The sequence below is a fragment of the Hemitrygon akajei genome, chromosome 13 (genome assembly GCF_048418815.1).
Source record: "Hemitrygon akajei chromosome 13, sHemAka1.3, whole genome shotgun sequence".
Taxonomy (NCBI): domain Eukaryota; kingdom Metazoa; phylum Chordata; class Chondrichthyes; order Myliobatiformes; family Dasyatidae; genus Hemitrygon; species Hemitrygon akajei.
In genome coordinates this window covers 58,907,827-58,928,921 of record NC_133136.1, presented here as the reverse complement: position 1 = coordinate 58,928,921, position 21,095 = coordinate 58,907,827, and the positions used below count along the sequence as shown (strand labels likewise).

Genomic DNA, 21,095 nt, shown 5'->3' with positions numbered 1-21,095 from the left:
ATGCAATTTTCTTTTCATACTGGTGATAACCAGGCTTAAACTGTAGTGTATATTATGCTTATTTCCTCTTACCAGAACTGTGAAATAAATTGGCAGTTCCTTATTTTGCTATGTACATTTTTGGCATGTGGGTATCACTGCCAAAGCTGGCATTAATTAATCACTTCCAATCAATGTTAAACTGAGACGATAATTCAGAAGGAAGTGTTGAGTCAATGCCGTTGCTGTGGACTTGGAAGTCATACTAATAGGAAAGATGGCAGATTTCTTCCTGATTGGATACTAGTGAACTAAAATATAAAACAAGCTTGTTTTGTGATCAGTACCAGTACTGGCACTGACTATCTTTCATTGAAACATTATACAGCACAGCAGGGAGCATTCAGCTCAAAATGTGTCCAAGCTGCTCAAATAAAACTATCCAACACTGTTAACGAATTTGTAAAGGTTGTCGCTCAGACTTAGCAGTTTTTTCAGGTTTGTAGGGATAGTTTTGGGTCAGTGAGGGTATTTAGGGGACAGGTTAGGGTTTAGAGACAGGGATGATGTGAGTTTGAGGTCAGGAGCAGTAGATGAAGAGTCAGTGGTAGGGTCGGACTCCAGGTCAAAGTGTTCTGTGGTAGAAGACTATTGATCCCCATGGATGGTGTCAGGTCAGCAGGTGCTGGTGCAGAGACCAGTGATCCCTGTGGTCAATGGCCGAGGTTGGCAGGTCCCATGGACGAGGTATGGTGACCCCCAGGATGGCGAGTCCCAGAATCAGAGGTCTGTGTGGGCAGCAGGCTGAGGGAGCAGTCACCCACCTCCCCCCAGATCAACGAGGTCTGTGTGGGCAGCAGGCACAGGGGTCAGTGACCCCCCTCCCCTCCGTTCAACAAGTCCCAGGGTCAGAAGTCTGTGTAAGTCCGGATTTCGAGGCCCAGAGTTCAAAGTGGCATGATTGGTGAGTCCTGGGGTCGATACCAAATGTTAAAGACCAAAGTCAGCAAGTCTAGAAGTTGAGACCCAATGGTCAAAGCCCCTGGGTCGGCACATCCAGAAATCGGGGACCCAATATCTGTGAGTCTGTGTCCAAGCCCAGGACAAAACCCTAGGCTGGTGAGTCCTGGGGTCAGAAGACCATGTGATTCCATAGTTCAAGGCTCAGAGTTCAAACTTCCATGACTGGCGTGTCCTGGGGTTAATACCAAAGGTCAAAGACCAAACCCCTGCACATGTTGTGATAGTTGTTAACACAAACATCACCTTTCACTGTATGTTTCAATGTGCATGTGATAAACAAATGAATCTGAAGATCTAAAGATCCTTAGCCCTTCAAGTCACAGCTCTTGAAATATAATTGCAAGTACATTTCAAATATGCTGAGGGTTTCTACTTCTACTCCACTTTCATACAGTTCCGAACTCCTAAGATGTGATACATGAAAATTCCCGTCTCCCCTTTAATCCACTGTTAATTGCTACAAGTCTGTGCCCCTGCCTTTTGATTTCTCTTTCAAAGGAAGTAGATCCTTCCTATCTATTCTATGTTTCTCAATTCTAATCTTAAATTTATACACTTCAATTAAACCTTTTTTTGGCTTCTGTTGCACCAAAGAAGATATTTGTCTAATCTTTCTTCATTGCTGAACTTTTCCAATACTGGAGACATCTTTGTAAATCTCGCTTCACCCTCTCCAGCGCAATCAAATATGCTCTATACTGAGTGAAGTACTCAAGTTTATGGCCTGGATATTATTGTATGCAGAATGGGCTGAAAAATGGCAGAATGAATGAGTTTTAGTGTGAGGTGAGGCACTTTCGGAGGACAAACCAAAGTGTGACTTACACAGTGAACTGTGTGGCACTGAGGAGTGTGGTAGATCAGAGGGATCTGAAATATAGATCTGTAATTCCTTGAAAGTGGTGTCACAGGTAGATGGGGTTATAAAGAGAACTTCTGGCCACTGGACTTCACAAATCAAAGAATTGAGTACAGGAGCTGGTATGCCATGTTGAAGTTGTACAAGACTTTGGCGAGGCCCAACTTGGAGTACTGTGTGCAGATCTAGTCACCTAGCTACAGGAAAGATCCTGACCTGTTGAATTCCTCCGGTGTTTTGTGCATGTTGCTTTGGATTTCCAGCATTTGCAGCCTTTCTCATGTTTAAGATATCAATAAGATAGAAAGAGTGCAGAGAAGATTTACGAGGATATTGCTAGGAATTGAGAACCTAGGTTAAAGGTTGAATAGATTAGAACTTCATTCCCTAGAGCATAATGAAAAATTTAATAGAGGTATACAAAATTATGAGGGCTATAGACAGGAAAACCCGCTGTTCCCCTTCTTACATCAGTAGAAATGGTTCCACCAGGCTTGGTAGCCCAGCCACACATGAAGTCCAGAAGCTGGACTCGGTCATCAAAGGCTATTTGAGATGCACGCCATTGCGAGCATTTAATAGGCAGTGGGGAAAATCTTGAGCTGGAATCCCTAAGGCAGTCCTACGTTGAGTTCAATGCTGACTGGAAAATTCTTCAATGCCACTGGTGTCAAACTGTATCGGCATCTGCTATTCCTTTAGATTCATCAGCTGCATGGAGAAGGGAAGCCTACTGCATGCTCTCCATATTGTACTGCACTGGCTTGTGTATTTACCTGCAGTGCTCTACCAACAACGTAGACAGCTAGGACGCGATATCCATGGTCAACCCCAACCCACGGAGGGCCTTGATAGATAGGGTAAATGCAAGCAGGCTTTTTCCACTGAGATTGGGCGAGACTAGAACTAAAAGTAATAGATTAAGGGTGAAAGGTGAAATATTTAAAGGGAACATGAAGGGGAACTTCTTTATTCAGAAGGTGGTAAAAGTGCGAATGAGTTTTCCAAAAACAGGTCGACTAAAACTGAAGACAGATTGAGCAATTGGAAGCCAAAGACAGCAGATCAGTGATGTATTAGGGACAAGTAAGCTATAGGGGAAAAATGGAGGGAAAGCACATGAGAAAGAAATGGAGAAAATTATGGGGTTAAAGATTGCCGAAGAAGCAAGGTAGAAACATTCAGCAAAATGAGACAGGGGCATTTTGCTGTTAAATTTTATAGAGAAAGGTTTGAAATGAGCATCACAAGTATAAAATTCCAGCAGTCAATTTTTTTTTCTTTCTCAGATCAAGCAGCAACATTAATGAGGAAGGTGTTTTTAGAGTGTGTGCCAACCAGTGTATATTTCATTTCTATTTAACCCTGACTACTATTTGTCATTTTTAAGAACATCGTTCCTGAAGTGACTAAATAGACATTTAAATTTGAATTATCAGGAAGAAAATAACAGCACACCAGCCATATCAATGTTCACAGCATTCTCAAAATAATTAAGTGTACTTTGTTTTCGTGTGCAAATATTTTTAGCACAGTTATATAATATCTTGAGGAGACTGCACCTGGGCTGTTGTGTTCAACCTCGGTACTCACTGTACCTGGTAAAGGATATTTAGTGCGTGTCATTGTGGGGGTGCAATGGAAATTCTTCAGACTAGTTCTTTGGATGGAGGTTTTGCCTTTTAAAGAGAATTTGAATAGTTTGGACTGTATTCACTAGAGTTTATGAGAATGAGAGATCTTGCTGAAACTTACAAAATGTTTGGAAGTGTGACTACTAAGATCTCATTTTTCACGCCTTGAACCAAGGGTCCCTAAGGAGAGGGCCATTTAGGACTGAGGTGAAATTTCTTCATTAAGTGGAATTTGCATCTTTGGATTCCCAATGTTGAGATGATCTCGCTGAATGACAAGGCAGCCTTAGGGGCTAGTACCCATGACCTAACCACCAGTGCTGTAAAAACTAGAAACTGTCCAGTGTGAACTTGAGGTGGACTTTTTCAGATCAGAAGAGTATAGCTACTATACTACTGTGGTTGCAAGATCCGATCAGAGGCTCACCTCCTTACACTGTTTATAAGGCACCAAATCAGGAAAGTTTTGGAGGATTCAGTACTTGCCTGAATGAGCACAGTTCCAGTGACACTCAAGGCTGTCATTACCAACCAGGACTAACCAACCTGATTGATTCTCATGCCTAAACATTTCCTCCACCTCCTGTGCACAGTAACTGTAGTGTGTTATTCGCAAGATGCCCTGTCATCAGCGACTGAGGAAAGTCCAGCAGCACTTCCCAAATGGGCAAGCTCTTTCACCATCAGGGCAGCAGGTGCATGGGGACACCACCGCCTTCAGGCTCCCCTGCCTTGAGAATGTGGTATTGTCAATGCTTTATCCTTGCTGGGCCCTAAGGTTGGAATATCTTGTCCAACATCACTGTGAGAGTAGCTTCGCCCAAAAGTTCTGCAGAGGTTCCGGGAGCAGCTCATCACTAGTTTATCAAAGCACCACACACAAAATGCTGGAGGAACTCAGCAGGCCAGGCAGCATCTATGAAAAAGAGTAATCAGTCAACATTTTGGGCCAAGACTCTTCAGTAGGACTGGAGTTGACTGTTAACTCTTTTCCATAGATGCTGCCTGGCCTGCTGATTTCTTCCAGCATTTTGTATGTGTGGTTTGGATTTCCAGCATCTGCAAATGTTCTTGTCTTTGTGCTACTAGTTTATCAAAGGCTGTTATGAATTTTCACTGTATCCTGATCTCAGCGACAATGTCCCCTGACCCTGAAAATTGATATTTTAAACAACTATCTTAACAACGAGCTAGTGCAACAGATCAGTAACCACTGTAGAAATGACAGAGGAAAACACTCAGTATATGAGAGTGCGCCGACGGGTTAATATTTCTTGCTGGGCCTTCATGCAGGGAATCTGAAAAGAAATCCCACTGTTCCAATTCAAGGTTGTGAGCAGCAGCCTCTTGTCACAACTGTGGGCTCTGCCGAGGGGCCTGAGCATCTCACAGATGGGCTCGGAACAGGGTCGGCAATCACGCTTGTGAGTATGTGCGTTCCAGCCAATTAATGTTTCATTGTGATTGCATTGAACTTGCTTCCTCTCACTTGAGTCTTGTTGAATCTTGAGCATAAGCACAGCTACATCAACACTCCCTGCTTACTTTTGTACTTGTTCCATGAAGGAAGTCTTTCGTTTAGATTGCCGCTGTAAAGGAGTGGTATTCCTTTTACATAGAAACATAGAAAACCCTCAGCACAATACAGGCCCTTCAGCCCACAAAGTTGTGCCAAACATGTCCTTACCTTAGAAGTTACTAGGCTTACCCATAGCCCTCTATTTTTCTAAGCTCCATGTACCTATCCAAAAGTCTCTTAAAAGACCCTATCATATCCGCCTCCACCACCATTGCTGGCAGCCCATTCCACGCACTCACCACTCTCTGAGTAAAAAACTTACCCCTGACATCGCCCCTGTACCTACTCCCCAGCACCTTAAATCTATGTCCTCTTGTGGCACCCATTTCAGCCCTGGGAAAAAGCCTCTGACTATCCACACGATCAATGCCTCTCATCATCTTGTACACCTCTATCAGGTCACCTCTCATCCTCCGTCGCTCCAAGGAGAAAAGGCCGAGTTCACTCAACCTATTCTCATAAGGCATGCTCCCCAATCCAAGCAACATCCTTGTAAATCTCCTCTGCACCCTTTCAATGGCTTCCACATCCTTCCTGTAGTGAGGCGACCAGAACTGAGTACTGTACTCCAAGTGGGGTCTGACGAGGGTCCTATATGGCTGCAACATTACCTCTTGGCTCCTAATTTCAATTCCATGATTGATGAAGGCCAATACACCATATGCCTTCTTAACCACAGAGTCAACCTGCACAGCAGCTTTGAGCGTCCTATGGACTCAGACCCCAAGATCCCTCTGATCCTCCACACTGCCAAGAGTCTTACCATTAATGCTATATTCTGCTATATACTAGGTACTTTTTAATAGATTCTTTTATATTAAGTTACTCTGTGTGTGTCACAGTGTCGACATTAGCTTTCAGTTTAAGAGTGTTAGTTAACGGCCCTGATGACCTGGCACTTATAATTTATTTTCCCTATAATTCTGCACAGTTCTTATTAAAAGTCAGTGAACCTGCTTCACCTTCTGCACTTAGGCCATAACCCCACATTCCTATTGGCTCTGGCCCCTATCCTGCATGCAGTCTTTTGTGAACCTGGACAAAAGAACATTTCATCTAATAATCCTGAACCACCTAGAAGAAAAACTGAGAAATAATACCGATCTTGAACAGGACAGGCACATTCTGACTTTTCCCTGAATCCCCAAAGTAGGGAGGAAGCCCACCACATCCATATGAATCTTCACAGCCTTCACAGTGATGCCCCTTCAGGATTACAACAGAAGTGTACCAAACAGCTGAGGATTTTGTACCTGTGTCCTTTCACTTCTTGAGGGCTATATTGAACAAAAGTTGCCAGTACAAGGTCAAGGAGCACATTGAATATAATTAGATTGCTGTTTCATTTACAGCTATTAACTTCATATGAGAAAACCTGCTACCCATTGTAAATTTAGTTTGACCCCAAATGGTTTCTAACCCAATGGGTTAATAAACCACCACAATGGATTTTGTCTCAATCTTCTTTAGACTCCCTACAAGGTGAAGTTAATTGCTCAGTCATAAATCAACACCAATTATGTTGTTATGTAGTGAAGAAAGCAATTAATATACAACACGTTTAGATAAAATACGTTGAGTGACATTACCTTGGGAAGTTTTAAATAATATTTGCGGAAAGTTTTGCTGGCATTCTGCACTGGGACTTTGAGCACGAGGGAACTTTTTTAACAATTGTAATGGAACTTGAAGAATTTCTGTTCTAACCTCCTCAGAAATCAGATGACAGAGAAGACTACGCTCAGACAGAGCAGACATATACTTTGTCAGCAGGTATTCCTTTTGTAGGAAAGAGTAAATCTGCAACCTAGAAAACTAGAAAGTGGTGTCCACACGACTTGTCATTGAGCAGAAGTTTGGCCATTTTCTTACAAGCTTTTGTAATTTAAACTGAAAAGACAAGCTGGCACAAATGCCTGAAAGCTTAAAGGTGAAATTCCAGGCATAAAAATAGAGAAATTGTGGGTAATTCGAATGAAGTCCAGAGGGAATCCCTTCTGAAAAATTTTTGGAGACATATTAGGAATTAATCACTTCATTAACCATAAGTGGTTTTATAATTAAAAGATGTTAATGATAAAAGAAGAGTGACATTTAGATTTTCAGCACATTTACTGGGCCATTAGTTATTCAAAAGCTATAGCTGCAGTTCCTATACCAAATCCAGCTCATCTCTTTTCCAACGCCTGTCAATTCAAAGGAACTAGTTTCTTTTCTTCTAAGGCAATGAGCCATTGTGGCCTAGCCATCCTTTTTCAGTCAGTTGCAGTTTCCCGCACCTCCTAAATCACCCTGGTACTCCTGTACCTTTCAAATCTCTAAATGTGAGACATTTCTCTAATCTGCCTAATTCCACTCCCTCCTGTTGATTCTAGCATGTTCCCTATCTCATCTCCCCTCAGTGATCAGTAGGACTGCGCTTACATTTGTCCACCGGAGATGCTCCATTTCTATCCTCCATGCAACAGTTTACTGTCTTAGGCACACAGCCACAAGGTGCAACTGCTATGAAAATTAGCTTTTTGTGGTTTACAACCTCAGCATGGTGTGTGACAAATATAAATTAACATCAAAGTTACATGATTTACATGACAAAATAAGCACAACATTAGTAAATGTTGAAGAGAGAGACAGAAATGTAGTCTGAGGTAGTATGATGGCATTGTGGAAGAAGATATTGTTGAACCTTGAAGTGTGGGTCTCATGTACCTCCTGCCTGATGGCGACGTCAGGAAGAGGGCAGTGGTACACATGGTGGGTGCTTCTTAATGATGAACGTCACTTTACTGGGATATTGCCTCTAGTAAATATCCTCAGTGGCAGGGTCCATGATGGAATTGACTGAGTCCACTTCCCTCCAAAGCAAATGCATTCCTGTGCATTGGGGTTTCCATGCCAGTCCATGTTGCAAACCAGTCAGAATGCTTTCTACTGTACATCTGCAGAAGTTATTCAGATGCATGTTGCTTCTCCAGGAAACTATTCCTGGATTATGTAGTATTCTTCTTCATCCTTGTACTGTTGTCTCTTCTGTGCTGTTTCGCTCTTCTTTTTCTTCACAGTGCTTCCAGTAATAACAGAGGAAATTACCGTAAACTCTGGGTCAGAACTCATTTTGCAGAAGTTCATTTGGACTGTGCAATTGCAGCCCAAAATGTTTTGAAAGACCTCTTAGGTTAATTAGCTCTCAAAAAAAAAGGGGAAATGATTGAGAGTGGGGGTGTGGAGAAGATGGCCCAGTTGTATTAGTTTATATAATCTCCTCCATTTGAGATTATTTTAACTTGGCCTTTGCAGACCTATGCCATTCCTTGGGTGAGTTGAAGAGATATCAAATGTAAAGATAAATGGCAGACTGAAATTATTTAAACAAGTAGGTTAAATAGGTTAACAACTTGTCTTAAAATTAAGAGATCAATGATGAATGAACATATTAAGCCTTTGCTATGATAATCACCAACAGTCTATTCTGTATAAGATTTATTTCCTTCCACTGGGAACTAAGATTATATATGATGGTCACCGAGGTCTCACACAATGTTAGTCGCTCAGGAGAAGAGAAGCTGAGCTTTCAGCCTATCCCCTAGCCCGCCACCAGTCAAATGGTGGTCTCTACTGATAATTGTTAGCATTTATATTTATCAGCTCCAACAACCCGAGTTTAGTCCTGACCTCAGATGCTGTTTGTCTAGAGGTTATGTGCTCTTGCTAAAGCTGCGGCATGCAGGTTGATGAGTTAATTATCCCTGATATGTAAATGAGGGGTAGAATCTGAAGAGAGTTTAGAAGAACGTGGGGAGAATAAACTGGGATAGATGCTTGATGTTTGGTGCAAACTCAGTGTTGCTGAGCTGTGCTATGACTACACTCAGAGGTCACTTTATTAGGGTACACATGTACACCTGCTTCTTAATGCAAATATCTAATCAGCAATCAGCCAGTCATGTAGCAGCAACTCAATGCATAAAAGCAAGCAGGCATGGTCAAAAGGTTCAGTTGTTGCTCAGATCAAACATCAGAATGTGGAAGAAATATGAGCTACGTGTTTTTGACCGTGGAATGATTGTTGGTGCCAGATGGTGTGGTTTGAGTACAGGCTGTCCCTGTGTTACAAACGAGTTCCGTTCCTGAGTCCGTCTTTAAGTCAGATTTGTATGTAAGTCAGAACAGGTACATCCGGTATTATTTAGTGTCAGTTAGTCAAACGTTTGTTTTAGAATATAGTATATATTTTACCTTTTTATGCATATAAAACACTCAAAAAACATATGTATTTCAATAATTAAACCACTGCGTTGCTTAGTAAAAATTGTAGCTTTCATCGGGGCAGGGCCTTTCACATGCTCCATTATTCTCACTTTATCCTTTAAAATTGTTCTGATCGTTGACCGACTGTAGCCTAACACTTTTCCAATGACTGATGGCATTTCACCTCTTTCTGATCGCTTTATTATTTCCATTTTATTTTCAATCGCAATTGTTTTCCATCAAGGGAACAGAAAACTGCAGATTCAGCAGCAGCCATGGGCGGTGTGTCCTCTGCTCCCCCGGGTCCTAAATTCCACCTGCACTGAGCCAGGTTAAATGGGACAAGTAGGGGTGGTGCTGACTGGAAAAGGGAGGGTCAGGGTGAATCTTGCTAAAAAAATATTTAAGCCAAATACAAAGTTACACACTCAACACAATGTTAACAGCAACAACTTAAAATGGCAGATGGTGTCATGATCCGACTTAAAATGGAGGACAGCGTTCTCCTTCCTCGGTTCGTAAGTACGAGTTGTTTGTAAGTCCGACGTTCGTAGCCCAGGTACTGCCTGTATCTCAGAAACTACTGATCTCCTGGGACTGTCCCACACAACAGTCTCTAGAGTTCACAGAGAATGGTGACAAAAACAGTTCGTGAGAAAAACGCTTTGTTAATAAGGTCATTCAGAGGAGAATGGCCAGACTTCTTCAAGCTGACAGGGAGGCAACAGTAACTTAAGTAACCATGTGTTACACCAGTGGTTTACAGAAGAGCATCTCTGAATACACAACATTTCAAACTTTGAAGTGGATTGGCTACTGCTGCAGAAGATAATAAACAAACATTCAGTGGCCCCTGTACAAGATGCAGAAGGTACCTAATAAAGTGGCTACTGACTGCAGTGCCAAGAGATCTTTCATGCCTTCTTGAGAGAGCAGAAGGAAGCCCAGTTTAGTATAGCATCTAAAAAAAAGTCACTTACAGCAGTTTTAGTCTCCTCCTCAATATGCTACAACAAGTAGTGGATCAGGACCTGGGTTCTTTGAGAGGGATCATGGTTGGATATTGGGGTCAAAGAATCAGAATCTGTATCATGTCTATTATCACTGACTTCTTTAACACAAAATTTGTTATTTTGCTGCAGGAGTACAGTGCAAGTACATACTACTATAAATTATGAAATAAATAGTACAAAAAAAGGAATAATGAGGTTCATGGACCGTTGAGAAATCTGGTGGCAGAGGAAAATCAGCTGTCCCTATATATTTAAATGTATGTCTTCAGACAGTTGTATCACTCTCTTGGTGGTAGTAATGCGAAGAGGTCATGTCCTGGCTCGTGAGGGTCTATATGATCAATACCACCTTCCTAAGGCCTCACCTTTAGAAAATGTCCTTGTTGATGCAGAGGTTGTGCTCTTGCGACCCTATGCATCAGAACCTCCACATCAGGCTATGTATGCAATCAGTTAGAATGAATGCATTCTTCTTGGGCCTCCTGCCAGATACAGGTATCAATTTGAACCAACGTTTTGATGATAAATTCTACCATCTTCGTCAGGGATGATGCCTGGGTATATCAAGACCGGGGGTATTTATAACCCCATCATCTGTCTCTCCTGATTGATTAGTCCTCATCCAATCAGGTTTCAGCTGTCCCACCTTGTTCACAATCGAATTCCAGCTCTTACTTAGAGCAAGACCTTCGTCTTTGTTAAAATTCTTTTCCTCTAGTTTTATTTCAATGGCTTCCTTCACCCAGACAGTCCCAAAAGCCAATGGCACAGCAGGAGTTTTGTGCCATCAAAGTCAGTCCTATGGCCATTGCAACTGCAATACTCTGCTACCCTAGATTTCTCCAGGTAACTCAAACAGATCTCCTTGATGCAGGGTTCCACCGTGCGTCCTGTCTGGCTGATATACACTGCTCCACGTTCACAGGGAGTCCCAAGTCATCTTTGACCCACATAGCTTCCTTAGGGGTTTGTGGATGGTATTAATCCAGTATTTCTTGAGGATCATGACAATCCATCCAGAAACAATGGAAATAAAGGGAAGGCAGGTGGTAGCAACGGGTTCCTCCTTGTTAGACTTCCTGGTTTTTCCATCGGCCCATTTAAAGCCCCGATTGATTTCCCTTCATCTTGTAGCCATTCTGTAGAAACCCACTCAAACAGACTTGTACCTCAACAATAACAGCCACCGTCACAGCTCCCAATGTAGAGCGGTTCTTTCTACTTTGATTAACAGAGCAAAATAAGATGATTACGCATGATGATCCTACAGAATGGTTACAAGGTGAAGGAAGTCAACTCAAAGACCAATAGACTCTCACTTATCATCGGGGGGGGGGAGAGAGAGAGATTGCTTGAGTGCAGGGGCCTTCTATAGACAGCGACATAAACTGCCTGCTCTCTCAATGTTTCAGTCTCCCGTGATGCTTTAGTCAGTGACATCAGTGAGAAATCAGGTCATCTACAAGGCCACACCCAAAGGCTTACATCTTCCAGGCCACACCTGGAAGTATCGAAACGCCAGGCTGCTCAATTGTCTGTGAAAAACCATAGTTTGAGCTGTAGCTGTAGATCACAGACTCCGACAGGACCCCAGCCCTTTTGAAAAAAAAAAGACATGAGAAGAGAAGAATAAACTGTTTCAAGGATGAACTGGAAGAAGTCACCCAGGTTTGGAAAAACCATCTTTAGCTCCTTCCACTCCAAATATATCGAAGAGAAAAGTAAGGACTATTCTCTCACTCTCAGTGCATGGGATTGGACAGAGTCAATACTGACAGGCCTCAGAGGTGAACTGCTGTAATAGGGAGAGAGTTAGCTTGATATAATATCAATATCACAGCCCAAAGTGAGACCCAGCATTCAGGAGAGGCAAATTTTGTGAAAGAGGTGCAAGATAAGTATTCTTTTTGAGTGGAAAAGGAATTCAGGACTACCGAGGGGGACTGGGTGGATTTGCAGTAAAGATGGAGATCTCTGGCAAACTTGCTGGGTGTCCAAAGGGCTCATGACCATGAAATCCCACCTGGTGCATGGCAGGAAGCATGTCTCCCCATTCACGTTACACCCCAACCATGATCAACCCAGATGATATCAAGAATAAGTTCTATGAAGAACTGCACTCAGTTATTACCACTGTTCGAAAAGAAGACAACCTTATCATTCTTGGTGACTTCATGGCACGAGTGGGCTCTGACAGAGTGGGATGGGATCATCAGGAAATACAACACTGGCCGGTGCATCAGCAATGGTCTTCTACAACTCCAGACTTATGCTGGAAGTAAGTTGTCGATCACTGACACTGCTTCCACCTTCCCACCGATAACAGAACTTTGTGGATGCATCTCTGCTCTAAGCGCTGGCCTTTAATTGACTGCATCATCGCCAGGAAGAGAGACAGGAAGGATGCAAGGGTGAGAAAGTCTATGTGCAGTGCTGAATGCTGGACAGACCACCATCTTATCGTTTCTAAAATGAGCATCCATATCCATACCCCAACAGAGTCCCACAGGGAAAGAAAGTCCTGAGTTGGCTGAACATCTGCAAGCTGGAAAGAAGCAGTTTTTTTTGTTGACACTCTGGAAAACTACGTAAACTCACCTCTCTGCATACTCAGAATTTGGAAGGTGCTTGGTCAACCCTTTGGGAGCTGATCAATGACACTGCTGCAGTGGTTCTGGGGCTTGCTACCAGAAAGCACAAGGACAAGCCCACTGAACACTGTGCCAACATCAAACAATTGCTAGTTGAGAAACATCATCTTCACAAAGCTCTCCTCAGAGACTCTAAGTCCACCTCGAAGAAGGATGCCTTCAATAACATCGGAAGGACTGTACAACACAGATGCAGGAGTATGAGCAAAAAAAGCTGATGAGATCCAGGCGTATGCAGAGAGTTACGATTTAAAGAACTTTGACGCTGCAGTGAAAGAAGTATATGCCCACACCATCAGGATCAGCGCCTCCCCTTTGCACTGATGGGAACACGTTGATCATGGACAAAGAGGAAACCCTTCATAGGTCGGCTGAGCACTTTAACAGAGTTGTGAATCATCCTTCGACTATAAATGATGAAGCCATTTATCACCTACCCCAAGCACCTATCAGTGAAGCAATGTTGAGCTTAGTCAAGACCCAGAAAGCAAATCATCAGATGCAATGCCAGCTGAGGCCTAAAAGGAAGGTGGTAAAGCTCTTTCGACTCATGTGGCAACAAGAGACGATTCCACAGGAATTTAAAGATGCATCCATTATCCACCTGCGTAAGTGAAAGAGAAACTGACATTCTTGCAACGACTATCAGGGAATATCCTTATTGTCTATCACAGGCAAGATCTTCACCAGGCTTCTTCCCAACTGTCTCATATTACACCTTGACTGGGGTCTCCTAGCAGAGCCACTGTGGATTCCAGAAAGACCGTGGGACTAACGACATGGTGCTTGCTGCAGGGCAGCTGCTAGAAAAATGTCAGGAACAAAATGGATGACCTGCTGCCCTGCTATGTCGATCTGACTAAAGCCATCAACACTGTTAGTAGAGAGGGTCAGTCTGAGGAAGATCACAGCAAAGAACAGTTGCCCAAGTAAATTCATCACCATGGTGCATCAATTCCATGATGGTATGCAAGCCAGAGTTCAGCACAATGTTGAGACATCTGAGCCCTTCCCTGTCTCAAGCAGGGCTATGTCTTGGCACCAACACAATTCAGTCTGGTGTTTTCTGCCATGCCCTCAGAGATGTCGATCAGTGTCAGATTCCGTACTGATGGGAAACTTTTCAACTTCAGGACACTCCTAGCAAAAACTAAGGTTATGACAAACATCATCAGAGACTTCCTTTTCCCTGATGACAAGTTTTATGATGCGTGTCCCAACTGTGGGCTTACCATCAACAACAAGAAGACTGAAGTAATGCATATCTCCAGTTCCAGGGAAATCGTACATTGAGCTAAACATCACAATCAACAGTCAAAAACTCAACCCAGTGAAGAGGTTCACATATCTTGGCAGCAAATTGTCCAAGAGCACCGCCATTAATGATGAAATAAATGCCAGGATCACCAATACAAGTGCAGCCTCTGGCAGACTTTATACCAGTTCTGGACCAGAAGAGGCATAAGTCTACAGATGAAGAAGCTGAAGATGTACAGGGTTATAATACTTCCCACTCTGTGTTATGCCTGCGAAACATGGACAGTATACCAACAGCATGCCAAGGAACTGAACTACTTCCACACAGTCTGCCTCTGAAAACTCCTCAACATTAGGTGCCAAGACAGAATCCCTGACACTGAGGTACTTACCAAGGTGGGACTCCCCAGTACCTACACCATCCCGATGCAGTCCCAGTTACGCTGGGCAGGCCATGTAGCTTATATGCCAGACCTTTGGCTGCCTAAGAGACTGCTTTAAAATGAATACAGAAAGGAAAGCATTCCTGTGGAAGCCAAATAAAATGTTACAAAGACAAACACAAGAAAATGTGCAGATGCTGGAAATCCAAAACAACACATGCAAAATGCAGGAGGAACTCAGCAGGTTAGGCAGTATCTATGGAAAGGACTAAAGAGGTGACATTTCAGGCCAAGACCCTTATTCAGGACACAAGGGTATCCAATTAGTATTGAAATAAGAGTGAATCACTCTTGAAAAGTGTCTCTTACCACCTGGATTTCAAAAATTTTACGCAGACTTCAAAAGATTGACGTCATATTTACATAGTGACAGTAGTCTTTTGAAATCAAATCATGAAGTAACCAAAAAGTACCAAGTTTTCAAAATGTATAAAGAAACCTACCCAAAGGGAACATAGTAGAATTATGTGAATGGCATAGAAAGCAGGTGAAAAATGAGCTGCAGTAAAACGCTTAAACCTTGATCTTTCTGAGTGAATCCCGAATCAGGCATGGTCCTGAATGTTTATATCTTTACAGAAGCCTTTGATTGTTACTTCAGAGTTGGACATCATTTTTCTTGTAAACATTCAAGGGCTTGTCCTTTTCTAACATTTCAAAATTGAAACAACTACATTTCTTGTTTTAATTCTGTCCATTAAGAGCTCATTTGCTGCTGTACTAATAAGATATTTGTAAACTGCAAGTTTTTGTCTTCGTTTCCTTCTGAGTGGTACATTGGAAAGATAAAACTGTGGAAAAATCTGTCACCTTGGCATATGGAATCTTAAAAATAACGTGTCAAGTAGTATGAAGATATATCTGTACAATCTATGCATATATGGAACATCCTTCCAGTCGAGGCAACACTTAATCTGCGAATCTGTTGGGATCATCTACAGTACTCCATGCTCCTAATGCAGCTTTCTCTGCACCAGTAAGATCTAACAGAAATTGGAGGACTGCTTTGTTGAGCACCTTCACTCCACTTGCAGAAAACCCAAATTCCCGGTGGCCTAGCATTTTAATTCCGATCCCTGTCCCCACTCCGACATGTCAGTTCATGGCCTCCTCTACTGCCGCAATGAGGCCACTCTCAAGTTGAAGGCTACTCAGATAGAATATGAGGTAATATTCTTCCAACCTGATGGCAAAACATCAATTTCTATAACTTTTGATATTTTTTTCTCCCTCCCCCTTCCTTATTCTTCCATTCCACATTCTGACTCTGCTCTTATCTCTTCTCTTCTCCTCAACTGCCATTAGTGCCCTCTTCCTTCCCTTCCTTCCATGGATCATTCTCCTCTTCTGGCAGAATCTTCTCCAGCCCCTTACATTTTCCACCTATCACTTTCTGGTTTCTTTCTTCCTCCCCCACCCACCTGGCTTCACCTATCACCGTCTAGTTCGAAGTCCTTCAGCTCCTTTATTATTCTTACTTCTTCCGCCTTCCTTCCCAGTCCTGATAAAGTGTCTTGGCCTGAAACATCGAATAATTTGATGCTGCCTCACCTGCTGAGTTTCTCCAGCATTTTGTGTCTCTTTGCACATACTCAGTGTCTCTTGTTAAACATATTTACTATCTTTAATAAAGTAGTGAATCTATTTTCACTGTAAATAGCTGGAAGTGTATGAAAGGTTGGTTGAACCATAGATTGTGAACCATGTGCAGTGCCGGTGATAACACCAGAGAGGGTACAGAACAAATATAGAAGCGAGTAGCCAAAGCTAAAGAACTAGTTTGATGAGAGGAGACTGGAAGGACAGGTGTTGTTTTCTTTGGAACAATGAGGTAAAGGGGAAATATATTAGAGGCATATAAAACTGTACAAGGCCTGGATATAGTGAACAGGAAGGCCCTATTTCCTTCATTAATAGTTCAATAATTCAGAACATAGATATAATTAACTGTAAATTCAGAATCTGGGTATCTTGCAGTGAGTGTCTCACCTCCCAATACCTCAAAGACATTCCATCATCTACAAGGCACATGTCAGAGGTGTGATGGACTAACTCTCCACTTGCTCTACTAACTCTCAAAAAACTTGACATTATTCTACTTGGTTGTTACAGCAAAGTTTCAAGTAAAGTTTAAAGTTCAAATTAAAAATTATTATTATCAGAGTACATATATGTCACCACATACAACCATGAGATTCCTTTTCCTGTGGGCATTCTCAACAAATCTATAGAATAGTAACTGTAAACAGAATCAATGAGAGAGCAAGAGCGTAGAAGACAACAAAATATTGAAATTGAACTATAAATAAATAGCAATAAATAACAACTGCATGAAATAACAAGATAAAGAGTCCTTAAATTGGTTGTGTGAACATCTCAATAGATGAGTGTAATTATCCTCTTTTATTCACGAGCCTGATGGTTGAGGGGTAGTAACTGTTCTTGAACCTGATGGTGCGAGTCCTGAGGAACTTGTACCTTCTACCTGATGGCAGCAGTGAGAAAAGAGCATGGCCTGGGTGGCAAGGATCTTTGATGATAGATGCTGCTTTTCTATGACAACATTTCACGTAATGTAGATATGTTCAATGGTTGGGAGGGCTTTACCCATTATGCACAGGGTCGAATCCACTTCTTTCTGTAGGATTTTACCTTCAAAGGCATTAGTGTTCCAAAATCAGGCAGTAATGCAGCCAGCCGCCATCCTGAACATCCATTCCCTCTGTTGTGGCTGTGGTATACTCTATGTTGTCTGCAAAATGCACTGATCTTATTGGTTAAGGCCATTCTGACCTCTTCCAAGAAAGTCAAATACAGCTGGACCCTGCACTTCCCCCTCCAAGTTGCTCAGCTACCTGACATGAAAACATATCACTGTTCCCTCATTGTAAGTGGATTAAAATACAAGAACTCCCTCCCACAACAGTGCTGTGACAGTTCCTCACCAGAAACATTGCCACATTTGAAGAAGCTGGCTAATCAACATCCTCTCGAAGGCCTCACTAATCATGTCCAGATTCTGAATAATAAATAAAAACAGTTATGAAGCTTCACTGAGATTATAGAGCAAGAGCTGGGATATTGAAGTAACCTAAAATATACTTCTGGATGTGATGGGCAATTGCCTACCTTCTATGCCATATATTATTGTGATTCCACAAGTATGGAATTCAGAACCACTGCTTAAAGGCTCAACTGTGTGAAGAAAGAACTCTACCATTGAACTGCCCACTGGAGAGTATAGGAAAATGGGCCCTTTCACACAGTAAATGAAAAGTGAAAAGTTCAGTAATAAACCATGTTTTAAAATGATGAACTGGCACTGAAATGTCAGGATTAAGCTGGTCCGCACATTTTAGAATATAAAACACCTGCTGTTTATATTCTTCAAAGATCTCCAGAAACCTATACTAACCTAATGATAGGGTTGTAAAGAGAGCTTTTGACACATTGTATTGAGTACTGGAGTTGAGATGTGTTGAAGTTATATAAGACATTAGTGAGGCCTCATTTGGAGTGTTGTGTGTAGTTCTGGTCACCTACCTACAGGAAAGATATTGAAAGTATACAAAGAAAAGTTACAAGGAGGGTTACGGGACTTGAGGTCCGAAGTTATAGGGAAAGGTTGAAAAGGTTGAAGCATTAGAGAATGATGAGGGAGTATGACAGGCATACAAAATTTTGAGGGTTACACAGTACATAGGGTAAACACAAACAAACAATTTCCTCTGAGATTGGGTGAAACTAGAACTAGAGGTGATAGATTAAGTGTGAAAGGTGAGATAATTAAGAGGAACATAAGGGGGAACTTCTGCACTCAGAGGGTAGTGAGAGCATGGAACGAGCTGCCAAAGGAAGTGGTGGATGTGGGATTGATTTTGAAGTTTGAATAATTACGTGGATGGGAGCAATACGGAGGGCAAATATTCAGGTGCAGATCAATGAGAATAGGCAGAATAATAGTTTAGCACCATCTAGTTGAGCCAAAGGGTCTGTTTCTGCCTGGTAGTACCCTATGACTCTGAGCTATTTAGAAGTCACTATATCAAATCCACTCCATCCAAAACTTTTCCCTTCCAAATGAATAAAATTACAGTTTGTTCTTCTGTGACTCATCTTGCTCGCCTGTCCTTGAATTAAAATTTCTAATTTCAAATGGCCAAGTCTTGAATCCCTATAAATATCACAAGCACAATCTCTGAGCCAGATCCTCACATTGCCTCAGAATAATTCTGAAAAATCTGATTTACCTGGATATATCTGTTTGCCATTCATCTTTAATGCAGATAAAGTTAATTCAGGTTTAAATAATTTTCACAGAATGGCTGTCAACTGCAAGGAGCAATGCACTAAATAGTTTATTTTGTTGCGTCATCAACAGCAGAGAGATGATTAACTGTGTACCTTTATCTCCTTTCTAAACAATTGCTGCTTCTAGAATGTTAGCTTTTCCCAAAGCTATTAGATTCTGTGAAGCAAGAAGTGATGTTTATTCTGATGTAGATACCTTGTCTGTGGCCATGTTTGTGATCAATAAATAATAATTTGAAGTTATATTACAAGTCAGAATCAGAATAAGAATCAGGTATTTTTTGCCACTAACATAAATCATGAAATGTGTTGTTTTATGGCAGTACAGTACAGGTAAAACAAATTACTATCATAACAAAGTAAATAAATGGTGCAAAAGACAAATAGTGAGGTAGTGCTCATGAGATCATGGACCATTAAGAAATCTGATGGCAGAGGGGTAGAAGCTATTCCTAAGGCATTGAGTGTGGGTCTTCAGGCTCATGTACCTCCTCCCTAATAGTAGTAATGAGAAGAGGGCATGTTCCAAATGGTGGGGGTCCTTAATGGTCGATGCTGCCTTCTTGAAGCTCCTCATTTTGATGAAGTCCTCGATGATGGGGAGGCTTGTGCCTGAGGTGGAACTGACTGAGTCAGCAACCCTCTGCAGCCTCTCAGTCCTATGCATTGGTGCTTCCATACCAGACAAATGCACCATTTTATGGTTCATTTATAGATACTTCCTAGTCTTTGGAGGGATACAAATAGTAGACTACTAAATGCATACTCCACGTCAGGAGACTGAATTACAGCATACAACATTTTGAACAATCGTCCCACTTGTTCACTCTCAGTAAAACAGCCCACCCCAATCCCACACCCTCTATATGCAACTGAGGGAGACATTACAGACTCCTCGCACCTTTTTAGGAGTTAGCGCTATCCCAGGGATTCCCAAGTACTACTAGTAACCCTATAGCCTAGGCAGACTAATGTACCCAACATATATTTAATTATTTTTATTTTTCTTATGAACTTTCCAATTAAATAACCTCAACTTTATTAACAGTCAATTGATCATCAGGGGTTTGCACACTTCAGGGTGAAAACTACTCTAATAGACCCACGTGAGGCAGTTGTTTGGAAAATCCAAAATTCATTACACTTAATAAAGATTTTACATTAAATGAAGCTGTTGTTTTGTTACCTGCAAAGGAAGCAAACAAAGATTTTATTAAATGAAACTGTGAAGCTGACAATAAGTAGGTACCTTAAGGAAAGCATTTTTCCTTGTTTGTTTTGTTTCATGCTAATGTATGTTAGCTAGAACACCATTCACTTTAGAGTTATCACTCAGATTATGCTGTAGACATTTTTAAAATTAAAGACCCTCAGGGAGCCTGCATTTAAAAACAAGGCTGATCTTTGCAGAAATTACAAATACTGACTCTATCCAACTCAAAGCTTTGAAGGTATAATTGATTATAAATTCTGATCGGGACTGTTTTCCATAGTGATGCCAATTAAGAAGATTTTTTCCTTTTCTTTGGTAGAGATAAAACAGCTTGAGCTCAAATTTGGAAAAAAAATACATAGATTATTTATGCATCATTTTTTTCTTTTTTTATTTCTTATGTATTTTGTAACTTTGTTGCTTGAGTTCTTGCTGATAAAATAATCAGTGTGATGCGTGCTCTCATTACTTGATGGAATCTCACTCTAATGAGGAATATTTCACTGGAGCAAATACTGCTAGAATTATGTTCAGAATAAAATCTAACACTCCAGTGCATTCACATTCTCCATCACCACGGCTACTAAGCAACAAGAGCACTCAGTCATCGAAGGCATCGAAGGCATCGAAGACCATGAAAATCTATTTTTGATCTTTCCAAATAAATATAAATGAAGCCTGCAGTCCATCAATTGTCAAACAAAGGCTGAAGAAACTTTCCAACATTTAGAAGCTAAAATGATGTGCTCACTGTTTTGAAAATCCTTTAAAAATCATTATTACAAAGGTGCTACTACCACCAAAAGGTAAAGGAGAAAGTAGTAGATAGATAGATAGATACTTTATTCATCCCCATGGGGAAATTCAACTTTTTTTCCAATGTCC

The 21,095-nt window shown here is 41.5% G+C and overlaps 1 protein-coding gene across 1 annotated transcript in view; it reads left to right on the top strand.

The window, feature by feature from the left end:
• Positions 1-21,095, top strand: part of gabrb1 (gamma-aminobutyric acid type A receptor subunit beta1) — a 263,066-nt gene that overhangs the window by 211,120 nt on the left and 30,851 nt on the right. The gene's annotated exons all lie outside the window — the stretch shown is intronic.